General features: G+C 48.3%; 1 protein-coding gene across 5 annotated transcripts in view; it reads left to right on the forward strand.

Moving 5' to 3' along the window:
• ZBTB7C (zinc finger and BTB domain containing 7C) overlaps positions 1 to 19,125 on the forward strand; it is a 380,371-nt gene that overhangs the window by 260,663 nt on the left and 100,583 nt on the right. The window contains exon 1 of one of the 5 annotated variants that reach the window (XM_010336846.3): positions 14,160 to 14,526. The exons of the other annotated variants lie outside the window; for them this stretch is intronic. The gene's annotated coding sequence lies outside the window, so the exon portion shown is untranslated. Of the gene's footprint in view, positions 1 to 14,159; positions 14,527 to 19,125 lie in introns of those variants that run through there. 5 annotated transcript variants of the gene reach the window in all.

A 19,125-nucleotide genomic window follows, 5' to 3' on the forward strand; every position in this document is an offset into this window, starting at 1 on the left:
GCGGTGGCTCAAGCCTGTAATCGCAGCACTTTGGGAGGCCGAGGCGGGTGGATCACGAGGTCAACAGATCGAGACCATCCTGGTCAACATGGTGAAACCCCGTCTCTACTAAAAATACAAAAAATTAGCTGGGCATGGTGGCACATGCCTGTAATCCCACTACTCAGGAGGCTGAGGCAGGAGAATTGCCTGAACCCGGGAGGCGGAGGTTGCAGTGAGCCGAGATCGCGCCATTGCACTCCAGCCTGGATAACGAGCAAAACTCCGCCTCAAAAAAAAAAAAAGAAAAGAAAAAAGAAAAAAGAAAAAAAGAAATGATCAACGTGGTGAACATGCTTCCGATACAATCCAGCAGTCAAAAACCTCCTCCTGCTCCCATCCTCCAATGACAACACACCTGAAGGAGGGCACCAATTCTCAACCAGGGGCCGCTAACCAGCAAGGCCATGCCAATCAGTTACCAATCGTCACTGCTTCTTCCACTTCAGCAGCATGCATCCTGAGAGATCTGTGAAAAATGCAGATGTAGAGTTTAGATTCTGACTCAGTGGCCCTGAGCTGGAGAGTCTGCATTGTAAGCATCTGTCCAGGAATTTCTAGCAGAGGATCAAAAGACGTGTACTGAGAAATGCCACCATGCTTAAGTCCTAGCGTGGCACATCCTTAGATGGCACAATCCAGGCTGTCGCACCTCTTCTCTTCATCAGTGAGATATAAAGCCTCTATCAGGGACTTCAAATTTGCATTTGTCCTCGAACTCACTGCTAGGTAAATCTGCTAACTATGTGAGACAGAAGGCCGCTTAATCTCTGCTTTGAGATTCCCCAGAACAGCATCCACAGCCTCAGACAAGGCCCTAGTCTGTTTTACCCCTATTATTTAACAGGCTGTGCCTTCTGCCTTGCTTTGTTGGTTTCTCCTACTGCTTTTTTTTTTTTTTTTTTTTTTTTTTTTTTTTTTTTTTTTTTTTTTCTGAAATGGAGTCTCGCTCTGTCTCCGAGGCTGGAGTGAAGTGGCACAATCTCAGCTCACTGCAATCTCCGCCTCCCGGGTTCAAGCAATTCTCTTACCTCAGCCTCCCAAGTAGCTGGGGTTACATATGTGTGCCACCACATGCAGCTAATTTTTGTATTTTTAGTAGAGACAAGGTTTTGCCATGTTGGCCAGGCTGGTCATGAACTCCTGACCTCAGGTGATCTGCCCACCTTGGCCCCCCAAAGTGCAGGGATTATAGGTATGAGCCACTGTGCCAGCCTCTCCTGCAGCATTTGAAATCCAAAACTACTCTGAGCCACGTTATGCAGTTTCCCAAGATTTAAAGTAACTTTTACAGGCAGTAAATATGACCTGAGTTCAGATCCTGGCTCTGAGCTGCCATTCTATAAAAAGAGAATAATAATATACTTAACTTCACAGAATTGTTAAGAGTAAAAAGAAATAATGCATGCAAAGTTCTTAGCACAATGCCTGCCACCATTATGATTATTTTCCTGTTCTTAGGGGTGAACAGTGGGTCTTTTCTTTGATGTGGTCTTTGCAGGAGGCCAAGCTCATTGTTTTGATCTATGTAGGGGCCATTTAGTTCTGCCCTGTTACCCCATCCATCCTACAAGCTTAATCTTGGTCTGTTGACAAGACAGACAGTCCTTGCCTCACTGGCCTAGCAACGGGGCGAAGGTTATTGTGCTGACCCACTACCCCGATGATTTGTCTTGGCCTGCATTGCTAGATGGGGAAGGGTTGTATGTTGGGTCAGCCATACTCACTATCTCCTGGCAGTGGCATGCTGACTAGCACTAGGGCTGAGGCCAACCTCTGCCTCAGTATGCTGGAGCCAGCTTTTCTGGAAGGTGTCAGAGCCCTGTTTGGTGTTGAAACAATAAAAAAAAACTGCTGTGTTTACCCCTTCCCCATCTAGCAATCAGCCACTCAGCCCACCCTGTGGTCCTTCCACTCACTGTGACTCCTCACACATTACACCCACATGAGGATGCTTGCATAGACATGCATGTAGCACATACACACGCACTTGCGCGCACACACACACACACACACGCACCTGCCCTCATCTTCCCCATCCCTGTTACTACTCTTCCTCCTCCAGGTTAAAGATCAGCAAAGGGAAAAGTGGGTACTGACAAAATGTGTAAGCTGGCAGGATCTAGTCTAATTTACAGGTGGATAACAAAACCTTATAGCCAATGAACAGGACTGGAATCTGATAACCCACAAGAGTGTGCTATGTTTTTCTGTTGAGATTTCTATAGAATTTCTTTGCACAACCACTCCTCTTTTCAATCAAAGATAATCAAAGTAAGATTATTCTTCTTTACAAAGTAAGTCTGGCCTCATTACCTTTGGTCTTAATTACTTATGTAAGTGCAGCAAGAATGATAATTGATCACATAGCCCTTTTTAAGTCACTTTGCCTGAACTTTTCATAAGGAATCTCAGATTGTGCTTTTGAAAGCTATGAAACCAGAGCAAGAACTAATCATCAGATTTTGCCTATAGTACCTACAGATTTGGGTGGATCTTCTCATCCTGAAGTTCCCAAAATATGCTAAGTCTCTGGCAGGAAGTGACCTTCTTTTCTCATCTGTAATGCCAAGGACACTGTAAGACTGGTTTTACCTAGAAGGTATTGTAAGCACTGGCTCCATCAAGTCCACTTCAATTCCTTAAGACTGTCTGGTCATATCTGATGCATCATTTTCAAATGTGATGTTCCAGTCAAAGCCTTGGTTATATTGCCAGTATTTCCTATCATGTCCTTTTACAAGGAGGACAGATTCTTAGTGAACTTGTGCAAATACATATATTCCATGAAGATGAGAACATTCAATAAGAATTTTGGGCTGGGCATGGTGGCTCATGCCTGTAATTCCAGCACTTTGGGAGGCCGAGGTAGGCAGATCACCTGAGGTCAGGAGTTCAAGACCATCCTGGTCAGCATAGTGAAACCCCTGTCTCTACTAAAAATATGGGGGGAAAAAAATTAGGCATGATGGCAGGTGCCTGTAATCCCAGCTACTTGGGAGGCTGAAGCAGGAGAATCACTTGACTCTGGGAGGTGGAGATTGCAGTGTGCTGAGATCGCGCCATTGCACCCCAGCCTGGGTGACAGAGCGAACCTCTGTCCTCCCCACCCCTAAAAAAATAATTTCTGAATTCTGGAGGGGTTAGGCAGGGAGAAAAAGATAAATGCTTCATTTTTGTTTTAAAAAAGAACAATCTACTAAACTGTTGTGTGAGTTCACAGATAGCTTAAGAGAAAAGGAAAAGGGATTCCTTAAAGCTGGCAATAATATTCCAAACAAAAACAATAGTCATCCTTCATCAGTTCGTTCAGTCCCATGTAATTAATTCTTGCTCTGCTTGATCTTGGGTCAGCAGTTTTAAGAACCTATCCGCTTCTTCACCAGAGATTTAGAAATCTGGATTAAGTTCAATGGTATGGTTTAAAAATTACTGAAGCAGGGCTGTGTGCAGTAGTTCACGCCTGTAATCCCAGCACTCTGAAGGCTGAGGCAGGCAGATCACTTCAGGTCAGGAGTTCAAGACCAGCCTGGCCAACATGGAGAAACCCTGTTTCTACTAAAAATACAAAAATTAGCTGGACATGGTGGTGTGTGCCTGTAAATCCCATCTACACAGGAGGCTGAGGCACAAGAATCACTTGAACCCAGGAGGTGGAGGTTTCAGTGAGCCAATATAGTACCACTGCACTTCAGCCTAGGTGACAGAGTGAGACTCTGTCTCAAAAAAAAAAAAATTGATAAAAATTTTTAAAAAGTAACAATTACTAAAGCAACTCCATCAGAAGCCTGTACCCCAGACGACCTGACACAGTCCCTGTTTGTTGAAGAAAAAATATTCTGATGGCAAACATGGTCAGAAAAGAATCAGAATAAAATTAAAACTATCAGTGGATGATAAGAAACTTAAAATGGCCATAGTTAAAGATCTGATGAGAGTGCATTTGACCAGGAAATTTGTCAATTTCTGTGGCATATGTGTTTTAAACAATAACCAAAATTATGACTGATAACATTATACCAGGACACATCATCAACAGCAAGTATACTGATAATTTTCTTGGAAGTTTATACAATTTCTGAAATATTTATACAAATAACATTTACCCACACAAGAGTAACATATAATATACATATAAATATATATGGTATACGTGCATCTACCCCGTACAAATATAACATAGGGAAAGTTAAGCATCTCTTTTTTGACAATACTTTCCATGCAATTTAACGTATCAAATAAACTTAATTTTTTTTAATATCTCTTTTTGCAGGTGAAAGAAAAATTCCTTTGAGATTTCCCAGAGGCCTTCTAGGAAATCTAAAAGTCAGTTCTAGATCAAGATTTTACTTATGCCGGGCACGGTGGCTCAAGCCTGTAATCCCAGCACTTTGGGAGGCTGAGGCGGGTGGATCATGAGGTCAACAGATCGAGACCATCCTGGTCAACATGGTGAAACCCCGTCTCTACTAAAAATACAAAAAAATTAGCTGGGCATGGTGGCGCGTGCCTGTAATCCCAGCTACTCAGGAGGCTGAGGCAGGAGAATCGCCTGAACCCAGGAGGCGGAGGTTGCAGTGAGCCGAGATCGCGCCATTGCACTCCAGCCTGGGTAACAAGAGTGAAACTCCGTCTCAAAAAAAAAAAAAAAAAAAAAAAAAAAAGATTTTACTTAGAATGTGAAGTAGACACTAGCATATTGTCTGTCACGTACCTGTGTTATCTAGCAGACTAGCAAATTTAATGAATATATTGTTTCATGTTTTATTGGTACATGTTTCATAGTACAGTTCTTTGTGTGGCAAAAAAAAAAGTTTATTAACATGCCCAAACATGTGTAGCCTCTCTGTACTATATAAAAATAAGTAGTAAAGAGTATATAAACTTATGCTTAGTAATTAATGTTACAGTAATTTATTTAGCAATGGTCTAGTAATGAATATCTGATTGCTTAATTAAACCTGACATAGGTCTAAGGTTGCAAATTACAAAAAAATTTGGAAACTATTTTTAGTCAGATATTATAAAACATAATTATTATTGAAATGTCCATTTATAAAACTTTTATCTCACATTAAACTAATGTACATGTTCTTAGCATATAGTATCCTTGGGTTGTTGATCAAAATTTCAAAATACACTAGACAAAGCTAGCTAACACCTCAAATTATTTTCGTGTTAACTATTTTTACAACGAATCCATTTTAGGCAAATATCTAAACAAAAAAAATCACAAAAATAAAAAAAACCTAGGAAAAAAGTTAAATACAAAATGTATGATTGTATTATACTCAATGCTAATAACTCAAAAGATACAGCTGGTTTTATTAAACCAACCATATTAAATTATTCTTATTTTCCAGTAGTTTACCTTAATCACATGAACTTGAAAAACATTTGGATTGGCTTCTATATTTCTTATATTTTAAGGAATATTTAGTTTAAGCCAATTTGAATTGAGGTCTCGTAAAAGATTTTATAAATTAATTTGGTAATGCTATCCAGAGGTAGAAAAATACCACGTATGCATACATACATGCACACATAAACATACAGACATACACAAATAAAAACTATTTCACCTTTTAGTCTGAAATTTTAGCCATGAGTTATGTAAACGCAGTAATACAAGGCTCACTGGCCTACGTCTATGTCGTCATTGGCTCTTGTCACTGCTCCACTTCCTGTTTTTATCTGAATTGCATTTTGACAGATGGGACAAGTTAACGTTACCTGCTCAACATGAAAGCCAAAGCTTTTTACAAATATTTGTGGAGGAGACTTTTAAGATTTTCTTTTGCCCTGATATGTAGTTGCCTAACAGGGATCCCTGAATACTTTGAGACCCGCAGTCAGGACAGGGGTCTAAAGTTCCCATGACTGTAGGGAGTTGAGGGGCTGGAGTGTCGGTGGTGGGCAGAGAGATGGAAAAGGGGACATGCTGAAGGATCCAGGGAGCTGAAGGGAAGATGAAGGTGGTAAGAGGAGGAAAAAGGAGCAAAAGCAATGGGAAGGGACTTTGAGGGGCCAGCTGTAAGTCATTGAAGTTCTAGGTTATCCTGAGTAAGTCATGCCAGCAAGAAAGGCAGCAGACAGAGTTAGTGCCATTATTGTGGGGTATATAGTCAGCTGGGCTTCCAGAAGAGGGTTTTCAGTCCACTGAGAAGCCCTCACGTTATTAACTAATGACTTCTGACAAAGACACCTAGAACTCTAACCCAGCTGCGGTTTGCCTGAGTCTCTAACCCAGATTATTCTAGAGTAGAAGCTTCCCCAAAGAACCAGGAATGTCTCCTCTCGAGGGTCAGGGAGTGATTCTCTACTGAAAAAGAGCCAAGAAGACATCCATCCAGGAAGATTCTTTCTCAAATAAACACCTTTCAACCTAAGAAAGCTGGTACTGCAACCCAGCCTCAGAGAGCACACTCAGAACCTTCTGAGTCAAAATGTGTCTTTCAGTGGACTACCATTTGGAGCACCGGGTTGCATCCGGAGTAGAACTCACCCACGGACTTCCCAGTCCCTCAGTTGGAGTGAAGACAAACGCTTCAAAGACACACACTTGGAGTCCTGAGTAAGAGGTTGAGGATGCAATCACAAATCTGAGGCTGCCCAAGCTGCAGCACAATAGCTTTTTTTTTTTTTTCTATGTCAGAGCACCGTAAATATTAAAGACAAAATTGGCCTGGTGGGGTGTATTTTGGGAGGCTGAGACAGGCAGATGGCTTGGGCTCAGGAGTTTGAGACCAACCTGGGTAACTTAACAAAACCTGTCTCTACAAAAAAATACAAAAATTAGCCAGGTGTGCACTTGTAGTCCCAGCTACTTGGAAGGCCGAGGTGGGAGGATTACTTGAGCCTGGGAGGTTGAGGCTGCAGTGAACCCTGTTTGTGCCACTGTACTCCAGCCTGGGTGACAAAGTGAGATCCTGTCTCAAAAAAAAAAAAAAAAAAAAAGTAAGTTATTCATGTTACTTGTTAAGATGGTAGAGAAAAGTTTTTGTTTTTGTTTTTTTCTTTTCTGAGAAGGTATCTCTCTCTGTTGCCCAGGCTGGAGTGCATTGGAGCAATCTCAGCTCACCGCAACCTCCACCTCCCAGCTTAAAGTGATTCTCCTGCCTCAGCCTCCAGAGTAGCTGAGATTACAGGCATGCACCACCACATCCAGCTAATTTTTGTATTTTTAGTAGAGACAGGGATTTCACCATGTTGGCCAGGCTGGTCTCGAACTCATGACCTGAAGTGATCCGCCCACCTCAGCCTCTTAAATGCTGAGATTACAGGCGTGAGCCACTGCTCCTGGTCTTTAGACTTTATTCAGACTATTCATTAGGGGTACTCCCACTTGTCCTTGTGATATCCAGAGTTGAGCCAGATTGCAATCAGGGAGAGGGATCGGATTCAACACCAAATACAAGGACAACTATCAATTTATAGCCAAGGTGCAGAGGGTGGTGAGTGGATGGAAAATTACCAAGAGGAGACATCAAAGGTAGGGGGATCTTCGCTGAACTGACTTAACAGGATTCTTGCTGAAGGCAGGCCAGCAGGTCAAGATGATTAGATATCAAGCGATGGGGGATTCTCGCTAACCTGACTTAGCAGCATTTTTGTTAAAACTGGACTAGGCAGGCCAAAGATAGAGCTCGAGGACAACAGCTAAGAAAAGGAGGCTCAGAGGAACCTGCCTCACGTTTATTGAAAGAGAGAGTCTTTGTCAGCTCTTAGCGGGTGTTTGTTATGCCAAAGAGCCCCGGTTAACTGGTTTGATAATGGGAATCTCACAGATTCATGGACCAGGAAGGGAAGGACAGGCCAATTTTCACTGTTTCCCAAAGGGAATGTGGGTCACAGTCAGTATTTGCAGCTGGTGTAGCCAGACCTCAGCTCTTGGGGCTGCCAAGACCCTCAGGGATCCTGGCTTACACATAGTAAGTGCTAATTTAATATAAGGCAGGTGAATTAGTGGTTTGTCCTAGGGTGAGGTTCTTTGTTCATTTTTTTCTTCGTTTTCTGTGCATAAATGATCTCTTAAAAACAGAAAGTGTCTTTAGAAGCACAGAGTTAAATCTTGCCCCTGCTTTGGAGGTAAGTGCAGGTGACTCTGCTGGAGGAAGAGAGCTGATGTCGAGAGCAATCCCCGTGGGAGGCAGGCAGCCGAGGTTCCACTGCAGCGGCTCCACCTGTGCTCCCAGTGTGAACTCAGCCAAGTCACCTCCTCACCCTCAACCCCACTTCCTGACTAGATGGAAGCTATAACGCTGCTCCTGGCCCCTGAGGGTGGGAAGCAAATGAGGTGAGAGGCTGCTGGACATGGAAAAGTGGTTTGCCTAAGGATGGGGCTGAATGATCTGGACTCACCCACCTGAGTTCATGGTAGATGTTTATCTGTTTATTATCTTTCCCCTACTAGAAGAAGGTCAGCTCCACGAGGGTAGAGCCACGTGGATTGTTCACCACTTTAGAGCCAAAGCCCGGAGTAGTGTGGGACACTACCATCGGCACTTACGGGCAGTTTGCCAGACTCCATCAGTCTCCTTCACTTCTTCAAGAACATAATGGTGATCCAGAGAAATGGAGTCCTTTGGCCTTACTGGCCATTGTCTGCCCTATCCTGCAGGGGCTGGAAGGCAAGGGCAAGGGGCTGTGGCCTCAGAGGGAGGACTGGGTGCCAGCAGAGCCTGCCTTCCATTAGGAGTGCTGGGAGACCTTCAATCTCCTTCAATTCTGTAATTCTGTGCTGGAGAACAGAATAGGCAGTACATACCTGTGAAAGGAAGGAAGGGAAAGAGGAGCAGAAGGAGGAAAGGAGAAGGAAGGTGAACAGGAAGGAAGGGTCAGGAAGGGAGAGAGGGAGGAGGGAAGGAAGGCAAGAGGGAATCTGTGTCTCCTAGCTAGCGGTACCACTCCCTTTCCTGCCACACCCCACCTTGGCCAAGTTCTGACCAAGCCCTCCTTCTCCCCAGACTCAGCTGGGCTCTGGGATCCGTGGTGACAGGCCCAGCCACCCCACACTCCTCCCCACAAGCCCTCCCCTCCTCTCACAATGGGTGCCTGATGGTGTCACCTGATACAATCTGGGAGGAGGGTGAGGCCCTGGCAGCCCTGGGGCCCTCAGACTGTGAGCAGAGGGCTGGGACCCTGCACAGCCAACTGTGCAGCCAGCCAGGCTGGGAGCCCTGCCCTGTGCCCCAGCCTTGCAGGGTACTTTCCCGCAGAGAGAACAACCCAGCACCCTGTACTGGCCCACACCTCCCCCTCGGAGGCTCCCGAGGGCCCCGGACAAGCACCAGCTGGTTTCCCAGCACACCTAAATGGGAGGCAGGCTCTGCCGGCACCCAGTCCTCCCTCTGGGACCACAGCTCCTTGCCCTTGCCTTCCAGCCCCTGCAGGACAGGGCAGCCAATGGCCAGTAAGGCCAAAGGACTCCGTTTCTCTGGATCACCATTATGTTCTTAAGAAGTGGAAGAGTTTGATGGAGTTTGACAAACTGCCTATAGGTTCCAAATGGCTGGGTCAACCCCAAAACACAGTGGCAGAAACACACGTAGCCTTGGCAACTAACAGATTTGGGTAAACTCAGTGACTGTTGAAGTGTAGCTTAGCTTCAATTCGTGGCTCCCTGACTGTTCTCAATGCTAAACAGCAATGCACTGTTATTTCATATTGGCATGTAATACCTTTCAATGAAATCTGACCTGTGGATGAAAGTGACAGAGCCATGCTATGACAATCCACAGGTGCTAATACACAGACAGTGGGCTTCAGAACAGTGAGGTCTTGGCCTGTCGTTGGACAGGAAGCCAGAGGGGCCACCAAGGAAGAGGCTTGGCATGCCCCCCTCCCTTGAGCTGGTTGCATTTTCTTTCAGTTTTTCTCAAAATGTAATTAAGCATCTGTTGAGCATCCAAGAAGTACAGGGAGGAATGACAGATGGAGCCTGTGTTAAATGCAGTATGAAATGTTTACTCCAGCAAGAGACAGATAGAAAGACTGACCCACTGCCCGTGCCACCATGATGCCATAAATATCAGCCTATCTGGTGTGATGAGATTATGGGTTACTTCCCCCCCCAGTTCACAGATTTTCTCTAAAAGGGAAGGATTTCATCAAGACAGGATCCAGTCCTTCTGTTTCCCAGATCTAGGATTCTCTCAATAAATACCTGTTCCACCTATGACATACCAGGCACAATACAGTAAGAAAAGATGTATGGGTACTTGCCCTCAAGTAGCCTACATTCTAGTGGGAGGGACAGTCGAATAATAGAATCAATGCAATCATGAATGCTTTGATCAAGAGTATGAAATAGATAATGGGGCATGAGGTCCTAATTTATCTATGTGGTCAGGAAAAGCCTCTCTGAGGTGACATTCCTGCAAGACCCAGAGTTGGGGGAATTTCAGACTGGGGAATTTACACAAGCCAGGTCCCACCCCAGGAAGAAGGAAGGAGGGGTGCCTGTCTGTGGTTGGAGTATGAGGTGCAGGGAGTTTGGAGGGAGAAGGGCCTTGTGGGCCATGGTGAACTGTCTAAAGTGCATGTAAGTGCCCCATGACAGGACAACATGCCTGTTTTAAGTGGATTGCTTTGGCAGTTGTGTGGCATTGGGCTGAAGGAGCAGGACAGGAATGGGGCGGAGAGACCAGTCAGGAGGTGCCTGCAGAAGCCCAGGGGAGAGGGTATAGAAACTCCACCAAGGTCAGCAGTGGCGGAGGTGGCAGGAAGAGGGCAGATTCGAGGTGTATTTTGGAGACAGACTGGCTGATGGATGGTTTGGCTGGGGGCGGGGGTGGGGGCCAGGAAGAAGAGGGAGGCAGCGAGGGCAGTGCTGAGTTTCCAGCTTGAGTACCACACATTCCCATGTCTGTGCATCCTCTAGAAAGACTTGCTTCAGCACTGTACCGAAGTCCAACCTCCATCTCAGCCTCCTCCTGCCTAACAGTATCCTCTAGGGTTCAGGAAGAGTCATTACTCTGCTTGTTCAGATAGAGAAACTGAGGCATGCATCAGCAAAGCACACTGCCCCTGAGACAACCAATGGTATGAACCAAAGTGCCAGAGCTTGAGCCACAGGGCTGTCTTGGGTCGCCAGAGTCACAAAGATGGAGGGTGATGTCCAGTTTTATCATCTGTCAGGTGGTGTGACCTTAAACAAGTTGTAAAACCCCTCTGAGCCCAAGTCTCCTTATCAGTAAGATGGAGGAAATGACAAGCTCTGCCTCACAGCATGGCTGGAAGGATTAAGTGAGGGCATAGGCCCTCCACAGATATTAGTACTACTCTGCAGATCACAGAGCTCACACACACGTCTGCCTCTTTATGCACGTGTGTGCAGACACTGTATCTGTGTGTGCTTGTGGGCACAAAGCTGTGTGCCGACATCACAGCCACAGCTGATGACTAGTCCCTGCTGAGGTTTCAGGTTAAGACAGTAGCGTGTTTGCTTACGTGCTTCTGTTTAGCCTTCTGAGCCGTGCTTGCTGGTTGCAGTAGGAGCTTTTGTCCTCACTGGAACACGAGTGAGTTGTTGAGTTTGGAGCCAGCTGTGAAAGGCAGGTGGGGGCTGAGAAGGCTAGGGCTGGAGGAAGGGAGCTGAGGAGGAAGAGTAGGAGGAGGCCAAAGAGGGCCTAGGAAGGAACCAGGGCCCAAAAGAAAATGCACACTCAGATCTGGAGTCTGGTGCACCCAGAGCCCCTTCCGTGGGTGGCTATGGGCGCCTCTCCCAGCCCCCTCTCCACACCCACTTCACTGAGACTGCTTTATGTTCCTGTTCCCAGGAGGCAGCTGGCACCGAGGGAGGCTGGAGGGGTGGTGGGGTGGGGCTCCCCACGTTGTGCCCAGAGCCATTTGAAGGGTGTGTCCCAGCAGGGCACACACACACAGTGATTAGGGGGAGGGAGAAGTGGCATTCACTGTCCACTGCACGACCCAGCCGGTGGGCTGGACAGCAGCCAGCTCTCCCCAGGCTCTTGGCTGCAATATCATTGGCCCTGGCACCGCCCATAGCCTACCCAGACACTCCTTCCAGTCCAGAGGCTGGAGCCCTGCTCAGAGGAGCCGCCTGGGGCAGGCTGGGCTGGGCACCTCAACTCTGTGCACCCCTCCCTCCAGCTCCCTCCCACACCCCGCTCTAGCTGGGTTTGAAAAGGTGCTCCCATCCTTCGTCCTCTCCAAAGCAGGCTCTGCCCTGTACTCTTTCAGCCAGAAGCTGTACCCATAAACTGGCTCTGCCCCCATAGACCCCCACCTGTTGTCTTACCCACTGAGAGAACCCTCCTAACCAGGCCAGCTGCTGGCTTTCCCCAGGGACTCCCCCTCCTGCCTCCACTTCCCCACCTGACACTCCATCCTGTCCTGCTCCCTGCAGACCTTCCAGACCTGCCCAGCCCCACGCCTCCTGGAGCCCTGTCCCTGTGAACTGCTCTGCAGAAGCACCGCCCTGTTCCTTGTGGGCCCACAGGGTGCTGGATGCACCTTGCCCCACTGTCCAGTCCACCTGTGCTTTATCTCCCCGAAAAGACGAGAGGCTCTGAGGTTGGCACCCCACAGCACCCACCCCACCTCCACCCAGGCTGTTGAGGCAAACCCTTTATGGGCACACTGCAAACACTTCTGGATTCATACTGACTCCATCCAGGTCATGTGTTGGCACCTTTACCTCCTGGGTCTGGGTGGAGTGTGGAGTCATGCTTCATTGGATATTTAACTAGTGCCTTTGTGGACAAAGGGATTTGACTTCTCCGTCTTTGGCTTGGGTGTTCCAGGCGTACCTGGTTTTTGATAAAAAGCTATGGAGTCATCAGTCTTGGAAACTGTCCACCTGCTCTGATGAAGTACTCTCGCTTCTTCCCTTCAGCACCCGATTCCCTGACCTAGCAGCTTCTCCCCACCACATCCTGGCCACCCAGCCTCTACCCTCACGCAGCAGTCCATTGCCCTCTTTCCACAGCGTGGAGGGTCTGACGGACTCATTCTAATCCACTGTGGAAACACCTGCTCCCCTACCCGCAGCAGTAGGTATTTACAGTTTAAAGGGAACCAGAGAGAGACCTGACCCTTCCTGCCTTCCTGAAGCAAGTTTGTCTGCCTGTCTGGGGCAGGCTCTCTACAGGTCATTCCCCGAGAAGAAATGAATCATTAACATTGGGATTTCGGGCAAGGGGCCCCTGTTGGAAGAGATGGTTTTGCCTGAACCATCTTTCTGGGGCTCTGCAAATCACAGCCTCATCCCTGGGCCTTCACGGCCAATGTACTTTTGAGATTTATTTCTGGTTTCAGGATGCTTTAAAGCTCACGGCCTGCCCTGGGAAGAGTGGCAGAGGCCACGGAAGGCCAAGCACCTCACCGGACTCCCTGGGTTTGTGCTTGTTTCCCATGGCACTGGGGGAAGATGATCAGCAGGAAAGATTCATTTCCCTGGCTCTTCCCCCATTTCTGAGAACAGCCAGCAGAGAGTTATCAAGGCATTAGTGGTTATTTACCCCAGGTGACCAGACAGTTCCAGGGGGAAAGAGGCCTGACAGCCCCCAGCTGGCCGGAACCTCCCAGGTGGCAGTTTTCAAAAAGGCCGTGGTGTGTGGTTTGAAGGAAAGGCCTGGGAGCGGGTGTTTAGCCACACCTGTGATTGGTGGCGGGCCCACCCCAGTGTGGACTGCTGGAACCTCCGGTTGGCATTTCTGAGTCAGCCTGCATGATATGTGTATTTGTTTGAGGGGAAGGGGTGTCCGTGGGTCCCACCCACAAGGTCTCCTGACCCCCAGCGGAGGAGGGAGCGGCAGTTCTGTTTTTGCTTCCTGCACTCCCTCTTCTGCTGTTACTTGAAGGATTGCTCTGCAGTGTTTGATTTGGTTAAGTTACACTCACGACCCTGTAAGGAGAAAACATAAAATTCTACTAATTTTATTGGGCTTAGGTTTCAGGCAAATGGAAATAAAATTGCCTCTCAAAACACAGACACGCTGAATTGAATAAAACAACAACAATAATAATAAGCCTCTCTTACTTTGAGATAAGTGATAAGTCATTTTGTGAAGTACTAGAGAAAGGGGGGGGACCCCTCAAAAACAAAACACAAAAGAAAACAAAACAAAAAAACGGAGAAACCCAGGAGAAAAGAGGATAAAAGAAAAGCTCCTCCGCTGCCTTTGCCTTTATTTCTGCTTTACCTTTTCCAAATTGCTTAATTTGGTGTCATAAAGTGAAGCGTAACGCGCGAGTGGTGAGATCGCCCTGTCCTGCGCTTGACAGTACAGGTGGACCAAAGGGGCTGCCGGCCAAATACTTCTGGTTGGAGGGAGGGGTGGGAGTGCTCGCTCAAAACCACTCCTGGAATGGCTTAACTCGCCCAGCACGAATCAATGACAACCTCCCGCCGGCTGCGGCAGGCTCCCCCGAGCAGCGCTGCCGCGTGGATTCCCAGCCCGGGACCCTGGCGGCGCTCAGGACGCGGCCCGCGCACGAACGAGGCGTCCCCCAGGCGGCCAGGTGGGTCTGCGGCGGCCTCGGCCCCCCTCGGGGCTGGGATCCCGGCTGTGGGGAGCCCAGCGGCCGGGCCGTGGGGAGGGGGTGGGGAGGAAGCCCTTCCGGGCGGCCGGGAGAGCTCGCGGACGCTGCGGGCATTCTTGATCTGCGCCGAGGGGACCCTGTGGCCGGGTGGCGCTTCGGGGTCCGCGGGGCGGCTCCAGCTGGCTCTCGCTGGCGCGGGTGGCAGCGTCCGCAAGGCGTTCAATTCTTCGCCTCGTGGGAGCTCCTGCGGGGCGTGGGGCCACGCACCTCCTCCGAAATAGGAGCGAGGATCTGGAACTCTGCAGAGAGCAACTCTCGCAGCTGCCCCATCGCCGCCGGCACTCGCCAGCGGGCTCCTTTGGGGCAAGGGGCCCGCGGAAGGAACGTCAGGCCACTCCGAGACGGAGTTGCGGATGCACATTGGTAGTTTAAATTGTTTCCCCCAAGAATGCTTGGTGCTCCGGGGCGTCAGATGCAAAACTTGGGGGCGGGAGGGAGGGGGACGAAAGCCTTGGCAACTTGGCAAAAGTCGAGGTCCGGAGATACACGCGCAGAAATTAAAGGAACGATTGGCACAAGTCCAGCTAGGCGCGCGGCGGGAGTCTTGTCAGGTCCTTGGGCTCGGATCGCTGGCTGAGCCGGGTGGGTGGGGGGCTCTTCCCTGGGCGCCAACCTGGGGGTGAGTGTATGGGAGCACTCCCACCCTGGCGGACAAATCAGGCTGTAGTCTCCGAGCTCCGGAGGCCGCCCGGTGTGGGTGGCGCAAAAGGACTGACCCCGTGCGTCCCCACTCCGGCGGGCTCCCGGGACCGCGTCACCCTCTGGAGCGCCTGGGTCCCTGCAGGCGGGCGCAGGGGCCTCGGGGCTGGCCCGGAAGGAGGATGGAGAGAGCTTCCCCCAGCCCCGCACCCGCGGCCCTGCCGCCCACCCGCATGGAGAATCGAGCGCGGGGTGCACCACTTCATGCTCTGTGGTGAGGGCTCTGGGGTCGTTCCATTCTGTTCCTGGCTTCTGTTGTACAGGCTGTGTCTGTGCGGGCAGGCGGGTGGGCAGGGCGGCTGCCTTCTTTCTTTTAATAGCTGGCACCCAGCTCTGCGCAGAAGGAAGCCCCACTCCAGCGACTTATTGGTCATCTAGGGGCAGACCACTTCCAATCCCTCTCAATGCGGGATTTTGAAAATGGAAAGGAAGTGATTGAAACAATCGGGCAGCTTTCTCCAGATGAGATAGATTTTTTGGAAGGGGGAGGGGCGCACTGGCTTGAAGGTGATAAAGGCTCTCCCAGCTTCAAGTTTCAGCTCCACTCCCTCTATCCCCCTGCTTTCACCTTTCTCTGGGCTTAGAAAGGCTCAGGACCCCCCCCCCCCCCGGGTGAAACTCCAGGAAATGAAAGTAGCCCCAGTGCCGTCCTCACCAGTTAAGACACAACCTGGGCTGCATAGAAAAAGAACCCACTCTCCCCAAAAAGACTCATATTAGGTCACATCAGATATGAATCATTAGCCTCACTTTGTAGATGAGGAAACAGGCTCAAGTGGGTTGAGTACATGTCCAGATAGTAGCAGCGGCAGGAGACTCATCGGCAGGGTACCTCATCGTACCGGACATCTTTTAGAATCTTACACTTTAATTGGGGAGACAGGAAGAGCCTTGGTATAACTATAGTACAATAGAAAATAGTATGTGTTACAGTTAATATTAACTTTTTTGAACGTCCTTTTCTTCCCAATCAGTCATTTATTCAATGACAATTTTATTCATTTGTTCATTTGTTCAATACAACGCTGTTGTATTTTTTACTGCATGTGTCCAGGTACCACGCTAAGTGCTAGGCATATATCAGTAAGTGAAATTAGACCCTATCTCTGGCTTCTATCAATGGGAATAGTAATAGTATAGTAACAGGGCAACCCTCGAAGGGTTGGATGAAGTGAGATGGAGCCTGGGAAGCATTGCTGTTGAGAAGCAGCAGCAGGAGGCCTAGATGAAGAGGAGGGGAGGGAGAAGGAAGGAGAGGAAGGAGCAGGGAAGTTAGAATGACCAGAGTCTCCACACTCCACCAGGGTTCAAGGAGATGCAGTGGAGTGCATACAGCACAGTCAGCCTCTGCCCTAAGTGCCTAGGAAGCTGTTTGAGCCCCTGCTGTTCAGATTCTCCATTTAGGGGTTACAACTGTGGGTTTTGAAAAGAGTCTGCAGTTTGGGCACATGCCAGTTAGAGATGACAAGAAGACGCCCAAACAGTCTCTGAGAGGACTGGAATCTCTCTGAATCCGTGCTGGCCAGGCTGAGAACGGTCCCACGGTGTCCCCCTTCTGATGCATCTGCCGACTTCCTCAGTGGCCAGGATGGCATTTTCATGGGACTCAAGTTTAGCTTCAAGTGCCTGCCCTTACCCTTGGGGAAGGAAGCTTGTCCACACTCACAGGACTTGTTGGTAGCAAAGCCAAGACTAGACCCCAAGTCTCTAGACCATACATGGTTCTCAGAGCAGCTCACCTTGGCCTTCCAGGGTGGTTTTAGGACTCAATTGAAAGACCTTTCTCCATCCACTTACCTCTCCACTTACAATGCCATGTCCTGAGAATCCTGTCCTTCTTTCTTTTAGCTGACCGGACATATCTGTCCTAATAGAATGGTGTTGGATGGATGTGTGAGGCAGAGCAGCCATAAACATTCTGGGACGTTTGGCCTGTTAACTTTCCTTCCATCCTGAGTGGTGTAGTAGGTGTAAGATAACTACCTTTAAAATTAACGATCACTTTTGTGAGGAAGGTGAACTGATAAATCTTGCCTTGAAGCTATTGCCCACCTGAGTGATGCTCTGGGACTTTTCTTCCCCAGAATTGTTACTAACTATGGCTAGAATGATAGTTTTGTTCTTCTTCCTTTTCTTAAAAAAAAAAAAAAAATTCCGGGTTTGAGGTCACAAGATCATATTGCATACTACCTTGATGTCATGCTGCCAGAATAAAGGCATTTTCCCCTAATATTGAGATTATCAGCTTGATAAGGGCAGTGAGCACCCAGCTGGCTGTCCCAGTGTTTACAGCAATTACACAGGTGTATAATTGCATGGGGATGTTTGTTTGCTCAGCCCTTGCTCAGCCGGGCAGCACTACAGGTTGGGCCAGGGAGAGAGCTGTTCAGTTTATTTTCCTTTGGCTGGGAACTGTGGAGATGAATAGAGGGAGGGGAATTGGGTTGAGAGAGTGTTGCCAAGAGCAATTTGGAGTCTCCTTCATATTAGTCAGAGATTGTGTTTTTCCTTTCTAAAGCCGCCTGTTTTATAGTAACTTCCATGGAGGATTTCTTTTCCATCGTGTGTGTGTGTGTGTGTGTGTGTGTGTGTGTGTATGCGCCGCGCTCTTGTTAATATTTGTTTTGATTTTTAACTTGCTGCTCTTCTCATGACTTAGCAAGGAAAAAAAATGGCATGGGGAATGGGTGATGAAACAGGCCCCTTATATCATACATTCTGCATGTCCTTGCTTAATAAATTTGAATACTGATAGACCCTGAGGTACCAGGATACAGTGAAATGAGTAATTCCTTTGAAGGGAGAGTTTATCTTCAGTGGATGACTTTCAGAATTGCAGCATAATTTCACTTTCCCTCTGTACATTTTGATCCTGTGTTTAGATAAATAGGAATGCTTTCTCTCTTCTGTCATTTTCCTTTTTGTTCCATTTGGAAGGCCCCCTCCATCTGGGCCTTGCTTGGAAGGGGATCAGCTAGAGTGGGCCTCCTTCCACCTCATTTTCACCCATGCACCTCCCTCCTCCATGCGGGAGGCCAGCTAGTGAGAAGGAGGTTTCCCCTGTGGGATAAGCGCTGTCCCCCAATGGTGGCTTGGCTTGTGTGTGCATGGAACACAGAACAGGAAAGCTTGCATGACCACAGGCTGCCCCTCCTAGGGCAGGAACCCTGGAGCAAGCTGTAATTCATCTGTCAGCAACTGAGCCCATCCACTGAACAAATTGAGTGGAGTAACTCCGAGACTACAAACTTGAAAAATTACCTAATAATATGGTACACGATCTGTGTCGGCTTTTTCAAATTAGATGCAAACCAGATGCAAATGTACACGTGACCCTTCCGAATGATATCATGTAACTGGACTTGGCCTTCAGGAAAATCTGTGCTGCCTACACATATGCGTTGTACACGTACATGCAGGGCTGTTGCTTTCTTGGCTATGGATTCTGGCTGACAATTCTGTTCAATCATTTCTGGAGACAACAGGTTGATCCATTGGTCTTTCTGGAGCCACTGGGAGAGGCCACTGGAGTGGTGACAGTGGTCTCAGTTCCTGTTGACCCTTGCCATCCATAACTCCTAGGGAAATCTAGCAGAGGCTGCCTCTGTTAAGCAGAACCTAAGCAGTTGAAACTTTTCTAATGCTTGTTTTGTTTCTGTGTTTCTGTTTTTCTTCCTTTTTTTTTTTTTTTTAGACAGAGTCTTTCTCTGTTGGCAGGCTGGAGTGCAGTGACGCGATCTCGGCTCACTGAAACGTCTGTCTCCTGGGTTCAAGCGATTCTCCTGCCTTAGCCTCCCAAGTAGCTGGGACTACAGGCAT

The sequence above is a fragment of the Saimiri boliviensis genome, chromosome 13 (genome assembly GCF_048565385.1).
Source record: "Saimiri boliviensis isolate mSaiBol1 chromosome 13, mSaiBol1.pri, whole genome shotgun sequence".
In the NCBI taxonomy this organism is placed as follows: domain Eukaryota; kingdom Metazoa; phylum Chordata; class Mammalia; order Primates; family Cebidae; genus Saimiri; species Saimiri boliviensis.